This window comes from Copadichromis virginalis, linkage group LG5 (genome assembly GCF_057382275.1).
Source record: "Copadichromis virginalis isolate Kocher_CV1m ecotype Utaka linkage group LG5, C_Virginalis_male_GT1.1, whole genome shotgun sequence".
Lineage (NCBI taxonomy): Eukaryota > Metazoa > Chordata > Actinopteri > Cichliformes > Cichlidae > Copadichromis > Copadichromis virginalis.
Genome location: NC_140622.1, coordinates 13578285 through 13594929, shown reverse-complemented (window position 1 = coordinate 13594929; position 16645 = coordinate 13578285). Strand labels below are relative to the sequence as shown.

Sequence of the window (16645 nt, the reverse complement as noted above, 5' to 3'; positions counted from 1 at the left end):
CATTTGACAAGCTTCTGTTTGATTTTTTTTTTTTTTGGATCAGAATGCAACCGTTTTATCTCAACAAAATGTCGGGCGACTCCCCGCTTTCCTGTGACAGCCACAGTACGGCGGGAGTCATGAGTCTAGACAGTCTTTGATCTTACATGTCTCGCTTGAAGTGGTGGTACGACGCGTAAAGTCCCTTAATGGGCTATCAGTGGAAAACTGTGAGCACGAGTGCAAATTACTGCACTTGTGGTTGGAACAGAGTAAACAGCCAGAGGAACACGACCAAGCTCAGGATTATGAAGGCCAAAATTGTGGATATGTCACAATATCTTAGTTAGAGTTAAAGAATACCTACCGTTTACAGAGAAGGAAGAAATCTTACATTGTTAACAGTTTGTGAAAAGGTATGAAAAAGCTTTTGTGGTGAGCAGGTGGCCTATACTGTCGAAACACCTAATGAACAAACAAAGGATCGGCTAGATCATTTTTAACTGAATAAAAATCCCTTTTAAAGCACTTGTGTGTGTGTTTTGTGTCTCGGGAGGAGCTACGTTTAACATTTCAGTACCGTGCGTGCTGCTCTTAGAAATATGCATTCATGCATCCTAAGTTATGTGGGGCATGGAGTAGCATATGTCGATGCATGGTGCATGCACGCATATGTAAACGTGGAATTAGCAAATATACAGTACAGTGAATGTGTGCATGCATGTGCGTTTGTGTGCGTGACACTCAAGGATCAGCAGCTGGTAAACCGCTCTCACACACCAGGTGCAACCTGTAGCTCTAGGCAGTGTCAGCACATAGCGTGGCAATCTGACACTCAAAAGCACAAACACACATAGATACACAAACATTTTCCATGCATATAATATTGTAAGCACACACACACACACACACACACACACACACACATGCTAACATTCTGTTCACGGATGCATGAAAGCAGGTTTAACTATGAACTAAAAAATTCACTGCTTGTGTCACAGTGTTCATTTTGATCTGATAGGCTGAGAGCACGGGGAGAAAGAGAGAGGGAGAGAGATTGTATATGAGTTTTGTGTCATGTCGTTCCTGCAGTGTTCATGACTAATGCGATCGGGACACACAAGTGGTAAAGGGAGGCAATAAAAGGCATTTGGTTGCCATCTGCCTATGTGGCCTCGGTGTCAAAGAGTTGGCTGTCAGGCTCATGCCATAGACACACAACCAGGATAACCATTAGTCCATAAACAGGCGCCCCTTCTATAGACAAATGGTTTGGGATTTCTATGGTCATGTCTCTGGCGGGATAATGGCTGTGAAGCTTTGACATGTGAAATGCAGGCTAAATTTAACCAGAAAAGAACGAAGATCTTTACAGAGAGGGGTTTGTTTATGTGTCGAGGAATAACTGGGCTACTTACAGAGGATCATGTGGGATAATGTGATGCGGTTTTTAGCATGACGACAGGTCATGTGGAGTCTTGTGTTTGAGGTATATTTTTCAGAGCTTTTTTTTTTTTTTACCAACTACTCAGTCGCTAATGCATGTATGAAGTATCCAGTTATTGGTTCAAAAATATTTTCTTTTAGATTAAGTCTCTCTTATCTCTCAGATCTTTTGCAATAGCTAGCTTAAACCATAAATTGCGCTGCTATCCCACGTGGGCCCCACAAGGCGCAGCTTGCAGCCATTCCAGTCATAACTGAAGTCAGCATTTGGATACATTTCACCTTTGATCTGATATTCATGCTGTTTGTTTTGGGAGCTGCGCGCTTTAAACCCTGTACTGTTTACAGGTTTTGGTATAGTGCACTTTTCAGATTTACCAGAAGTGTATTGTGTGTCCTTTACCTCTATTTGACCGTCTATTATTTGCTTCTGGACAAGGCATCGGCTTCTCTCAATTACTGGCTAACAGTAAGCACTTTATTGGAGCTTGATAATCTGCAAAATTAATCTTTTTCTTATGAGGAAAACAGAGTGGGCGATAGGAGAGGCACTGACAGACATGCTGAGGACACTGACACTGCCAGCTCCCACAACCAGCCTTCTCAAAGGCAGACTTCCCAATCGTCTCCGGCTTCACATAAGCCAGTCGTGGGGATTTAGAGGTTATTACTTTGTGTTCCCTTCTTTGTCTGAGGGGTCGTCTTTCCGAGTTGAGTTGAAATCAGGGCGGGAGCACAAGAGAAATGCATTGTAACTGTAATGCAGTACTGATGCTAAACACACAATCCTGAATGCTCATCAGTGGCGATGGGTGTAATCTTTGATGACACATACGGGAGTGTTTGTGTGTGTGTTTGTGCAGGTTTGCCTCAGTATAATAGGCGAAGGATGAGAGGGAGAATGGTGAAAGAGCTTATGGAGCACTCCCGGTTGTGAGGCCCATAGTGTCTGAGCACCGAAGGTCATGGGTGACACCTGTTTCCCGTCTCATCTCCCAACATCAAGTTGGGACTCTGGGAGTGATGGTGGGGAGTCTCAGCCTCCACCACAGCGAAGCACAAAACCTCCTGTGTTTCTTTCCTGTCTCGTGAAAGAAGAAGTATATTTAAAAAAAGCTAAAGCAGACATTCAATGTGGGAATATTAAATCTGAGGTGAAAGTCAGATGTAAGAAACCAAAAGAAAAAAGGAATCAATCTGCTTTAACCCTCATAATGTCCTCCCGATTTGCATACAATGTGAGCCATCAGGGGTCAAAAGTGTCCCCACTTCATTTGACTGTTTTTTAAAGTAAAAAGTATAAATTGTCAATCAATTCAGTGTTACACCTTAGTTTTACTTAAGACCAACACATTAACACATAATTTACTCAACATTTTACATTTTAGGGCCACCAGACCTTCTTTACAAAAAATAAACCCTGTTTTTTTAGCGAAAACAAATTGAGAAAATTAAATATTTAATTGTTTAGATAATTTTGACTATCTGAATAACTAGAGAGTGCTGTATGTTGAACTTTAGCGAGAATTTTTTTTTTCAAGCGTTTATAAATTTTTAATGGCAGCAAATAATCACACTGGTGGTCCTCAGGGGTCAAAAATGTCCCCACTTCATTTGACTGTTTTTTAAAGTAAAAAGTATAAATTGTCAATCAATTCAGTGTTACACCTTAGTTTTACTTAAGACCAACACATTAACACATAATTTACTCAACATTTTACATTTTAGGGCCACCAGACCTTCTTTACAAAAAATAAACCCTGTTTTTTAGCGAAAATAAAACAAGAAAATTAAATATTTAATTGTTTAGATAATTTTGACTATCTGAATATCTAGAGAGTGCTGTATGTTGAACTTTAGTGAGAATTTTTTTTTTGAACCATTTAAATTTTTTTAATGGCAGCAAATAATCACACTGGTGGTCCTCAGGGGTCAAAAATGTCCCCACTTCATTTGACTGTTTTTTAAAGTAAAAAGTATAAATTGTCAATCAATTCAGTGTTACACCTTAGTTTTACTTAAGACCAACACATTAACACAAAATTTACTCAACATTTTACATTTTAGGGCCACCAGACCTTCTTTACAAAAAATAAACCCTGTTTTTTAGCGAAAACAAATTGAGAAAATTAAATATTTAATTGTTTAGATAATTTTGACTATCTGAATATCTAGAGAGTGCTGTATGTTGAACTTTAGTGAGAAAGTTTTTTTTCAAGCGTTTGAAAATTTTTAATGGCAGCAAATAATCACACTGGTGGTCCTCAGGGGTCAAAAATGTCCCCACTTCATTTGACTGTTTTTTTTAAAGTAAAAAGTATAAATTGTCAATCAATTCAGTGTTACACCTTAGTTTTACTTAAGACCAACACATTAAAACAAAATTTACCCAACATTTTACATTTTAGGGCCACCAGACCTTGTTTACAAAAAATAAACCCTGTTTTTTAGCGAAAATAAAACAAGAAAATTAAATATTTAATTAAATTAAATATTTAAAAAAAAAAATTTTTTTTTAAAAAATTCTCACTAAAGTTCAACATACAGCACTCTGTATGTTGAACTTTAGTGAGAATTCTTTTTTTGAACCATTTATAAATTTTAAATGGCAGCACATAATCACACCTGTGGTCCTCAGGGCTCAAAAATGACCCCGTTTGCTTTGAAGCAACAAGTATAAAATATCATCCATCTCTGTGTTTCAAGGTTTTATTCAACTTTATTCCAACTCATTGCCTGACAGTTTTCTATATTTTGGCATGGTAGGAGGGCATGAGTCTGAGTGAAGGCAAACTTTCATGAGGACAAAGGCGTGTCCATATTTGACCCAAGTGCAGGAGGAAGCTCAGGTTTATTCCTCTGCACTGGTCCCATCATGGACAGCATTCTTTCTGCAGTTGCAGGCCAAGGGGCATATACAGTAAACAAGCTGTTACAGGTGATTGTTTTCTTTTGGAAACCTGCAATGTTAGGGACAACTCGTGTCCTGACTGCAGGACAGACGGTTTGCCATTGCACACGAGCATGTTCCATGTACAGCTGGACCTGCATCACATGCTGCCCATGTTTTTGTCTCAAAGTTCCCTGGTTTACTTGGATGTTCTGTTGGAGGGGACAGAGTCCTCTGAAGGGGACTTGGTGCTCATACAGTCACATCAGTACCAGGATCTTACATCACAGCAGGAGGAACACCCACTTGTGTTTCAAGTCAAGTCAACACCAACACACATCATACACCTCAAATGGGAGCACGTTTGTGTCATGAACGACGATCATCTATTGTGTCTTTATCAAGAAATTATGTCCTTTTTGTGCTTCTATGATTAATCTTGTGTCAGCATGAAAACTTCTCTACCAGACTCAGGATGTCATAAACTGGCCGTAGCGACTCTACTGGATGCACGGCAGTAAGAATCAACACACCCACATATGCCTACAGCTGCATTCGGTCCATTTTTCTTCCTCTCTTGTTGTCCCTCCTTGTTCATCATTGAGTTGGCTGTAGAGCAGGTCATCTGCTAATTGGATGGTTGTTGGTTCAATCTCTGTGTGCTCTAGTCTGGAGTTCTTACCAAGGTGTCCTTGGGCAAGTTACTGAACCCCAACTTGGTCTCTGATGCATCCATTGGCATGTGAACGTTAAAAAGCAGAATACAAGCAGAATACACTGTGTATAATGCTTTCAGTACTCGAGTAGAAAAGCCACTGAAGGAGTATGGGACCTGGCACATGTGCTTGGACTGTGGTAGATCATCTTTCTCTGAGGCACATGAGAGAGTCAGGCATCGTCTGTCACTGGGAAGGTTAGAAGACCAGATCAGTGTTTCCTCACGTTACTGCAAATATTCCTCTGTCTCAGCTGATTCCTCTTTCCTGCTTGATTCTTTGTCTTCATCATAATTGAAATGGATGATGTGTAGTCCTCTGACACATCTTCTATTTCAGTTTCACATTCTGAAAATTCAAGAAACTTCAAGAAGCCCAGTCACTTTCTCTCCAAGCTCCTCAGACTACCATGTCCTGGATGCCTGAGAACCTACTTGAACATAGTTCAGATTCTTCATCACTTTTCTTCACTTCATAGCCTTCTTCCACTTCTGCAGGTGGCTGATGTGCTTTTTCAGAGAAAGGGTAGCATGTGCTCTAAATATTGACAATATTTTCTATATCTTCTAACCCTGGATCTTCCTGAACATTGATTCTCCCTCCTCATTATACTAGAGGACAATATGTGCTTTGTCCTACTGGTCATTGCTTTGCACAACATGGTAAAAAAAAGTATGCTCATCAAAGTATGCAAATCTCCAGTGCAATGGAGGCTTTTGAGGATACTTTCTGTGTATGTATTATTGTAGAGTCTACCTTACAATACGAAACACTTTGATGCGGCTGTTGTTGTGATTTGGCGCTGTATAAATAAAATTTCATTGAATATAGAGCACCTGCCTCCTCATTGTGCTGCCTGTTGTGGTTGTTATGACCAGTGCTTGACCCCCACACATCAGTGATCCAAGATCAAAGATGTTTGAAAACAGTATGGTGTGAAAATACGGCTCTTTGCAACACTTTGTACTTTGGGGTCATTTTTGTCCACGAGGGCCACCAACGTTATAAAATTGAATAAAAACCACATAAATAAATCAAATTACTTGAAACTTATTCCAATCATTCATAGTATAGTAATGAATAACTTCTGTTATTTTCAGCCCATTTGATGAATAACAAATACATTTTTGATAGCAAAAGATTTCTTTAGAGGACAAAAATGACCCGTGGACCACACAAGGTTAAAGCCATGTTTGAATGTCAAGCTTTGAAAGCTGTGCACAAACTTGAACCTTTGAGCTAAAGAGTTACGATAAATGGACTGGTTCTGGTTCACTGCAGGTACTTTATACAGCATGTCTCTTTGATGCATTTACACACACGCAAGGACTTCTTTGTATGTTGAACCTAACAGAGTAATAATTAGAAGTCAGTTTTCTGTAACTTTGTGTTGAACCCCGAAGCAACTCGGGGTTCAGTGTGTTGCTCAAGGACACTTTGACACACGGACAGGAGCAGCCAGGGATCAAACCACCAATCTTCTGCTCAGTAGACCTGCTCTACCTCCTGAGCCATAGCCATCCCAGTTACTCCTAAATTATATCATACTTCTAAGACAAGTGTGTTGTACTGAGTAGTAAGCCTATTGTGTTCATGGTTCCACATGCAAATATTACAGAGAGAGTTTGCCCTCTTGTGGAGAAAGACAGCACTTCATTCTGCATCTGATAATATCTGATACCTAACAGAGTAATAATGAAAAGTCAGTTTTCTGTAACTTTATAGTTCACATACAGTGAACAGAGAACACAGTCAAAGAGTTCTATAGATTCATACAGTGCAGATCGAGCCAAAACCCTTTAAACAGGCCTGTGTATGGGAAGAACTTTCAAGTCTCTTCATTTGCCGTCTGTTTCCCAGTTGCAGCTGAAGCATGAAACCGCTCCATGTTTAGGCCCAGTCTGGTCTGAGCACTCAACTGTACAGCTGTATCCTGATCGAGAAGGTTCAAACGCAGCTGGTTCTCCTTCGCTCCACCTCCTCTTCCATCATTTCTCTCCTGTACCCCCGCCTCCCCGCATCCACATGATGCGGGGAGCACTTAGAACTCAGGCTTTCTTGCACTGGGCTGCCCAACTGTCAAACAATGGATTCTGCAGCCAGATGTATGCAGCGCTTGCTGAAAAGAATAGCTGAATTAACGCTTTCATGACTTACAAAACACTGCAGCTTTAAGTATGGTGTGGTGGTTAGCACTGTTGCCTCAAAGCAAGTAGGCCATGGGTTTGATTCCACTGGATGTCTTGGGCCTTTCATTGTGGAGTTGGCATGTTCCCACTGGTCACGCTGGCTTGCTCTTGCAGTCCAAAGACAGTAATGTTAGGTTTATTGCTGTTTCTCCGTTGGTTGATGTGTAAATGTCAGCTTGAATAGTTGTCTGTCTCTCGGTGCTAGCCCTGGGATAGGCTCCAGCCAACTGTGACCCTGAATTGGACATGTGGAAATACACTGGAAAAATATCTAATTCTTAGTCCCTGACTGATTGTTTATGGACAGGAAATACTGTTATGTATGGAACTACAATTTGACCTTCTGGTCATAACATCCAGCTTTCTAACAGACAGATGGCATCCATGTGCCAGCTCAGTGTGTTTTCATCTGCGCTCCGATCTGCCCAGGCTGCTCTTAAAAGGGCATTATAGGGACTGAATGTATATCTGATTGTGACCCTTGTCTGCCCTTTGTTTGTGGATGTCAGTAAAAAAGGAACATTTTGGAGGCGATGCTGCACTTTTAACTCATTCTGGGGGACTATATCCTGGAGCGTACTCAGCAAAAGCAAACACTGTTATAAAGATGATAAAATGGAATCACGCGCACACAGTTAATATTTTCAAACCTACAGCAATAATTTTTTTTTCTAAACTTGAGGCGGTAATGACTGTAACGACAGTCTCCTCACTTCGCCACTTATTGCATCCAGGTGTTGTCGTGGGAGCACAGGGTAGATAAGAACTGACAGCTGTCTGGGTCTGGTGGAATTATTCAGCCAATCTGGCGACCCCGCCTCCTGGACAGATGGAGAGGTTGGCAAGGTAGTGATCACATTTAGCAACGTCACACATCACTCTGGATTTGTCATCAGCCAAACTAATCCTCATCATTTTATTTCCTCCGCCCGTGCAGGTGGATTGGCAGCATTTCTAGACAATAGGATCCAAGAGAAATGAAGACTTAGACACAGGATTCAACTGAAGGCCATCTGGTTAGTGTAAAGACCAGCAACTGATGCTTTGCACTGCAAAAAAAACTGCTCATAATATAACGTCTTAGGCATTAGAATTAGCTAGTGGTCCAAGTGAGTTTTCTCTCACTTTGATGATCCAAAAACACTGCACAGTAAGTTCTCTGGAAAAGCCTTACCCCGGACTGTTTGGAGGATTACTTCAAAGCAGAAGCGGCACTCACTAAATTTGGCTCATCAGAGGAACTTATCGATTTGGCCACCAAAGGCCTCATTTGTCTCCCACGTGGTGAAGTCTCAAATGACAGAGTGCTTGCATTTTACCCCTTGCGAGTGGCAGCCAACCTTAGACAGAGAGACAGAGGATTAATCAGGCCTTGCTCTCTCTGCCACCACCACTAGCTCGCCCTCGCCTCCCTGGACGCTCCAGCAGAATGGGCATCTGTTGCCAGCACTGGAAATGAGCCTTGAAAGTGTAATTAATGAGTGCAACAGTGAGATAATTATAGAGAACAAAATTATTGATCAGGCCAGCAAACTCCTGAGTCTTAAAAATGTCTGACCTGGAAAGTCTTACCTCATACTGGTGTCAGAAAATATGGTGACTGAGGTAATGTTATACAGTAGATTCTATCTGGTCTTTTTTTTATCCCCCCCTGTTGGATTATTAAAATGTACAAAAATATGTCATTTTGAGAAAATGTCTTGAACTCTGACTGATTTAAGTTCACTAGGGATGGACATCTATCCTAAGCACAATGATTGTTCTTTCATTAAAGGCGGAAGTACCCCTATCACATCAAGAAAAGAGGAAAACCGATGCTGAGCACAGAACAGAAAAAACAGACATGAAAACAGCACGAACAGGAGGAGCTAAATGGAAGGTGGGTTGCAAAGCAGCGTGCACAGGCAGCAGCAGCAATTTAAGCACAGTTTAAGTAGTGTGCCTTATATCAGATTGGACCAATATGTGCTGTTATTTTGGTCAGCTGTTATCAGCTCACATTATGGGCAGGTTTCATCAAAATGCAGTGATTATGGGATAGACAATGAAAAAGACGATGCACTGATCAGGGCTTGCGCCTAAACATAGATTCAACACAAGCAACATTAAACAAGTTACTGTATCATTTTTGAGCATCAGTCTAAGCTGATGTTAATGCTAATGTTAGTTCTTATGGTTCTTAATTTTGCTTTAATGGGGAAAAGCCATTAATCCACCAGGAATAATAATTTAAAGTTAATGAGAGATTATTAAATATTCAAAAAGTAGTATTTTTCTGTATTAACCTGTATTGCGTATGTGAATATTAGTTAGATAGACTTTAGGTAACATTTTCAAGATTTTCATACTTCTTCTATTCACATTGAACCACTGCGCTTATATTTAAGTGATATTTCTTTCTACGTTGTGTAATATAGACTTTCCTTCCTGCTTCATTTAGTGTATATTTCATATAGGTTATCTTTTTTTTATTGCTGCATCTGTTTATTTTGTTCCTTTTCATTTTTGCTGCTGTGATAATGTGAATTTCCCAACTGTGGGACTAATAAAAGCTATATCATCTTACACACTATGTCAGTGTATGTGACGACAAACAGAAAGTCTCCTTCTGTGGAAAAAAATCCACGTTTAATTTCAGTCAAAGCCAAAGTAAAACAGATTTTCTCAAGTCAAGCTTACATATTTAAAAGTAATATAAGCATATCCCTCTGTGTTTTTTTCTGGACAGCGCTTCATTGCAGATGTGCAGGGGTGGAGTAATATGAGGAAAAACCTGTAAGAGAGTAAATCAAACGCATTTTTCAGGATGTTCCCTTAAAAAGTCAAAGTTGATATGAGTAACTGTCATAAATTAACCAAACAAAACACTGTCTTCAGCGTATTATAAAAGTCTTTGGCATGCATCACGACTGCGCTTTAAAGTGAGAGCAAAAATGTAACTGAAATATTGATTACAGGACCGAGAGGAAAGATGATGATATTGCCTGAAATGAGATCAAATGATTGTCTGACATAGTGCAGCAGACCTGTTAAACAGCGTGTGCTGAACAAGGGATGAGGAATGTATGTCAACTTCTCTCTCCTTTCCTTTCCTTTCCTTTCCTTTCCTTTCCTTTCCTTTCCTCCTTCAACTGTGCTGTGCAGCTAATGAGGCTGCAAGCCGATGGCCAGATGAAAGATGGAAAGTGGGAGTGACACATTTATTTTTGGTCTTGTGGAATAACAGCGAGCATGAAAAATGACGTGCCAGCTTGAATAATTAAAGAGCTTCAGAGCTCCACTGATCAACCTGTCCACAGATCAATAGACAACATTCAGACGGAGCGTGCCATATGCTCTAAAGTAGCCCGCGCCGCCACACACCTGAGAGAGCACGCCAGTGTTATTTCTGGCGAGGATCTGTGTAGTACGAAATGCTTTAAAGACACACAGGTTATTGCTTTCAACAAGGCGAGAGCGACTGACTTGCAGAGCATAATCTTGTTTGACCAGCTGAGGTTATGAATTTTTTTGATCTAAACACAACATCAAGTATAATAAGAACAATTCTATAATGCCCTGCCTATCCTGTTCACTCAGCGGCTGATACGAAATAACCTCTTAATGTCTTTGCTCTTTTCTCAGGGCTCAATTTTTCATTCTATTTCTGTGCATTGAACATCAAATGCTTTGCAGGGCCCTTGTGTGGGATTAGAGGGCTTGTTCCTTCCTAATAGGCCCTTGACCTTCGCGGCTCCCTGACAGGGCTCTGGCATTACCCCTTTTTGCGGTAACGTCCGCTGCCAGGGCTCCCATGATGCAAATTTTATGTCACAACATCAAACAGCACGCTGATCAAAGGTCAGCCCTCCTTTGTGTAGGTGTTTGATATCAAAATTTCTATTTCATCTCCAGCTGTCAGGGGCTGTTAGAGCTGAAGAGCAAAGGATGGAGGGAGGGGGAAGTAGACCAGAAGGTAGCCAAAGCTGAAAAAAAAGCTCCCCCAAAGAAAACCTGGCAAACTAAGCTTGAAAAATAGGCGACCGAGACCCGCTGGAACTTCTGATTGGTAGATGTGCATTTACAGACACGCACTTGAACTCCTGCATAGTTTTAACATTTTTTTTTAACATTCTTCTCTGCAGATTTTTAAGCACAGGCGGGGTAATCAAATGCTACATCTGATAAAGTCGTATCCTTTTTTTCCCTGGGTAGTTCCACTGCTTTGATTGTGTTTCCATTTCTTCACGCTCTCCTCACAAGCCCTTTAAAATTGTCGAGGAAAGGGAAGAGGGAAGTTGGAATCGATGCATCATTCTGATTAATTAAGGGCACGATTTGCAGAGGCGTCTCAGAAATAAAGCGATCTGAATGTGGAATTAGGATTCACGGGAGAACAGTTGGGCCGCGCGGCATCCAGATCTGTGACATTATGCATGAAATTATGGTTAGGAAAGAAACTATCTCTGCCAGTGGTGACGACGGTGTCTTTGTACATGGATGTGCTTTATACATTTGCATGCTAATAAAAAGAAGGGGAAAAAAGTCGCACATCACGCAATCTGGCCATCTTCATTTGTGGTCTCTCACACTGGCAGGCCACTAAATAACCCGAACCCTTCAGTGAATTAGTCGGGATAAATGAAATCACATCCACACAAGCCATTGGTGGGACTTTTAGGACAGGACCAATGTGCAGCATCACCTCATCCCATGAAAATAAAACACCTGGAAGTAAATGGAATGAATAAATCTCACACTGAACGTGGAGTATTCTCATCTGAGGCCACCGTAGCAGAACTGCACACAGAGGGATAGGAGTTTGGTGTAGATGAACCCCTTTGTTGTTGTTGTCTTTGTTATTTTGGCTTATCTAGCTTCCTCGTGCTGTTGTAACAGTGATGTTTAAGGTTTTTGTGCTATAGAATACAGACAGGTAAGATAAAAACAGTGTCGTTTGTGCAGGAGAAATATTAAAAGGTTAGTTGGACGCTTTGAGGTTTTCATAGACATCAGAAAAAACCCAACTTTGAACAGCTTACATGCAACTCTTTTATTTCCTGTGTGTGCTGCATTACTGTTTCTCAGTGATAGATGGCAATGTTGCTCTTCCACAAAAAATAGGCAGCATTTGGACTTTGGATATTATCTTGGAAACGTGTGTACTCAGTAGCTGTTCAATTTAAACCTTCTAAAAAGCATTTTTAGGGGAACAATGTTATACAGACACACAAATTCAGGAGTCACTCGATGTTGTGAAGATAGGAATCGCATGATAGGAGGGGAAAAAAAGAGACGCACCGACATAATAAATGTTTTAATTTTACACTTGAGCAGCGTGTGTGAAGCATTGCATTGTTGTTCACTTCTTTTTGTGCGGATTTACTTTTTTCTGTAAAATTTCAAAGGTTTTCCGACTTAAAAAAGTTTCACCCCTCATTTCTTCCCACGGCTGCTTTTATCTATAATCTGCTTCAATGTTAATTTGTGTTTTATGATTAATATTTATACCTTGTTGCATTAATGCATGAATCTCTGCGCATGGATTATTACCAAGTGGTTGATGTACGGTAAGGATTAAAGCCCGGGCTTCAGCTAAACTCTTAGAGCGGCTGAAATTCATGCTGGAAATCAAAGATTTTGCAATCAGTGATTTAAAAAAACTGAATAAAAAGTGACTTTTGGAAAAAGAAAAGATTAAATATGCGAGACCACCTCAAACAGATTGAGAAGATGCAGAAGATGAATCAGTAGCTGCAGAAATAGATTAGCTGCACGGGGGGTAATTACTTTAACCCTGATACAAATGAAGGAGTGTGTGTGTGTGTGTGTGTGTGTGTGTGTGTGTGTGTGTGTGTGTGTGTGTGTGTGTGTGTGTGTGGGAGGGGGGGGGGGGGGTTATCTTCCAATCCATGAATGAATTGGCTTTGTTTTTAATGGAGAGGCTCCTTGTAGCCATGTGCAGGTACATTAATTGCCTGACAAGTCTAACCCTCGCCTTGTTCGAGGAAAGGCACGAGGGGCATAAAAGAAGCATAGCCGCCTTTCTTTCATTTTTTCTTTCAGGTTTTTTTTCTTCCAAGCCTCCCCACCTGCAGAGAGACAAGGCGATAGAGAGAGAAGGAAGAGGGTGGAACAGAATTAAAATGAAACTGGAAAAGTTGGGAGATGATGGGCAGAGCAAATGGGAGAAATGGGCTGCCAGAAACATGGTTAGTTCCAAAATGAAACAAACAAAAACATAACACGAGAAAAAAGGGCAGGTGAACAATGGGATGAAGAAGTAAAAAACAAACAAACAACAACAACCAAAAAACCCAGACACGCTGCTTCCAGAGGCTGTTCAGGTGCTCCTTCTCTGCCAATCCACTAAGCAGAGCTTCATCTGGAGTCCAACACTAACTACAGCATGCCTTTCAGACATGTTTCCAACAGGGGAGAAAGAATGCAAAACATTTTCCCCGTCTGCACTGACTGTCGAGATTCCCCCCGTCATCATCCACCCTTAATCCATACAGCAGGATGAATAGGGAATGAGTGGAGTTCACTATCAGCCACAACCTGTGGAGTGCAATCCACACCAGAGGTAATAAACTATGACATTTCCAGTCTTATTATGGCTGAGCTTCAGCTCCACCACTCCTTGCTCTGTGCTCTATCTCGGCACCTCAGGTCAGTAACTTTGACTCGCTAACCACTGTCATTAGTATTCTAGAAAGCTCCGTGGCAGACATCCAGTTTCTGTGCAGGGAAAACAAAGGCTGGCGGTGTAGTTGGACTACAGGATCCAGCTTCTTCCAAACTGCTGAAATATGACCATGGCAGGGCTGCATGGAGTTATTGGGATTTTTTTTAGCAAGACAGGAAGTAGTTTGTTGAACAGTACATTGATTATTTTTTTTATATAGTAGCTATATTAGCTCTAAGGTAATGTAAGGTAAAGTTAAGGTAGGTCTACAGTGCAGATGCTAATAAAATAACTTGTGGTATGTCACTAATCACATCTTGCAAGTTGTAATGTGAACATTTAAAATGCCACTTACAAACTGATGTACTGATGACATCAGTCTCGCTCTGTCCCTCCCTGCCCTGCACCCACCTCCTGTTTCTATGCAGTACCACAGTCCCTCTTCTGCCTTCTTATCATATCCTTTTTCTAGAAACATGAAGAAATAGTGAAGCTCTTTCTGACCTTCTCCATCAGCACAAAACAAGTGTGCTCTCTTTTTTTTGCATGATGCCTTAATAATGCTCACTCTTTCCCATATCTGCATGGTGTGGTTCCTCAACTGTTTCCTCTGTAGTTTCTACATGTGAGGAAATAACCCTTGTTATTGAAAGTTTCACTCTTCATCTATCTTTTGTCCATCACTGTTGTCAGCTTTAAGTAGTGCTCTCCACTTGTTAGCTCCTTTTAATCTCTATCCCTAACCTAAACTAACCTCTTTCTTTCTTCATATCCTGATTATTCCACCTCCTCCTTCAAATCAGGTGTCAAAAACACACTTCGAGCCAGCCAGGAGTCGAACCTAGAATCTTCTGATCCGTAGTCAGACGCGTTATCCATTGCGCCACTGGCCCTGTGAATAAACAGGTCATGCATTTAAATCAGAAACAACCTAGATTGAGACTGGTTAAAGCAAGAGTTTGTACAAGAGTTTGCTTTTAGCCTTTGACTGGCTTCTTTTCCTTCCTTAGATAGAGATTGAAATGTTACAGTATCCCTTGCAAAATGCTATCCTTTGACTAAACAACTTCTTTTTTTGTATCTGAGGCCTTTATTTGTTTGTGCAAGCATCTTTTCTATGAAGTTAAGCAAAGAATAATCTTATTCTGTAAGTAAAAGGATCTGAATGTGTATTAAGCTCCTGATATGAACATAAAATCAAATTGGTTCAAATAAATTATGTGCGGAGGGAAAAGAAACACAAATGGGTTCGAACTTGGCCAGAGATTTGGAGTTGTTGTACGTTCTCCCATTTGAGTGCAGAACCCCTCTGGGAGCTCTGGTTCCTCCCACCATCAATAACACCGTAGGTTAATAATCCTGTTCCGATCAAGGCACTCACTTATATATAGATTTATATAAACTCACTCTATACATGGAGAGAGTTTCCTTAATGGATCAATAAAGCTTTCATTCTCTTCCTTATTATTTGTACATTTACAGACCCCCAAACATCATGTTCTTATATACAGACATAAGAGTGTGAAGTTTTTTTAATTATCTTTTTATAGCCCCAAATAAAAGAAACTCATCACTGCGAGTTCTATGAGATGACACGAGTTGGTCATTAAAATATTGCCATACGGTTGCTGGTGTTAGCAATAGTTTAATAAAAATAACCACGTGCTGGCAGATATGTGTATTCTTTGGTTTTATGTTGTAGATAAAACACAGAGGGGAAGGGAAATAAATGAGCGCACAGATGGTAAACAAACTGCTACAGGTAATATACAGTGCACGGGCATAACTGTGATTTATTCCAAAGCATAAAAACACGTGTTCTTTTTAAATACTGTACGTCCTAAAAAGAACACTAGCTAACGCCGCCAGACGTATTCATCAAAAAAGAGCTTTTGGAAATAGCTCCTAGTTAAACAACCTTGCCCCTGCAGTTTAAATGGCACTGTTATGCCTTGCCCACTAATTCAGTGACTTGGCCTGCAGTCATGGGATTAAAAGAGATAAGCACTGGTGTGAATATTCCATTGCTTAGAATGGAGGCCTCCCATTTATCACCCAGTGAGACCAGTGAATAATACATGGGCTTGTCCAGCCCGTGCACAGTAAAACAAGGGCACTTGTGGTAAAAAAGTATTGCCCTTGTCTAACCAGTTAGGCCTCCCCGAGGCTCATTCCGACAGGTCTATTTGGAACAGTCTTGTTTGACCTCTCCCTATGTCTTCCCTTGGAGCCATGCGTGTAGCCGATCAATCACTTGATAATACACACACTGCTCTGTTCATTTCTATACATGTACACACACACGCTTTTTTTCCCTTCTTGTCATTGGCCTTCCCAACCAGTGTGACCAGCACATTAAGGCAGTATCGGATCCACTTCCTATCAAATGTGATACGTGCAGCTCTGAAACACCAATGTCTGGTATGCATGCAAGGCAATATCAATAAAGCCCCACATCACTGCTTCAGCATGCATGGTCTTCCTCAGCGGTGTGGCATTGATCACACTAGAATGACTCTGATTGCAGTGCGCTCCTCAGTGAGGAGACGGGAGTCATGAATCCAAATGTTTCAGCAGGTGTCTGCATGTAACATTGGCGCCCAGCTGTGGTGTTTTTCCGCATGGTTTGGGCCAACATACACATAGGTCTGAGTATTCACTGATCTTCAACTATGTGTGTGTGTGTGTGTGTGTGTGTAGGGGGGGGTGTCAATGGAGAAGCCCCTTAACCATTGGGGACTACGCAACAACACAGCCA

The 16645-nt window shown here is 40.9% G+C and overlaps 1 non-coding gene across 1 annotated transcript; it reads right to left on the bottom strand.

Moving 5' to 3' along the window:
• Positions 1–14707: 14707 nt before the first annotated feature.
• On the bottom strand, positions 14708–14780 carry trnar-acg (transfer RNA arginine (anticodon ACG)). Its single transcript has one exon. It is a non-coding gene; the product is annotated as a tRNA-Arg (tRNA).
• Between the last annotated feature and the right edge of the window lie 1865 nt (positions 14781–16645).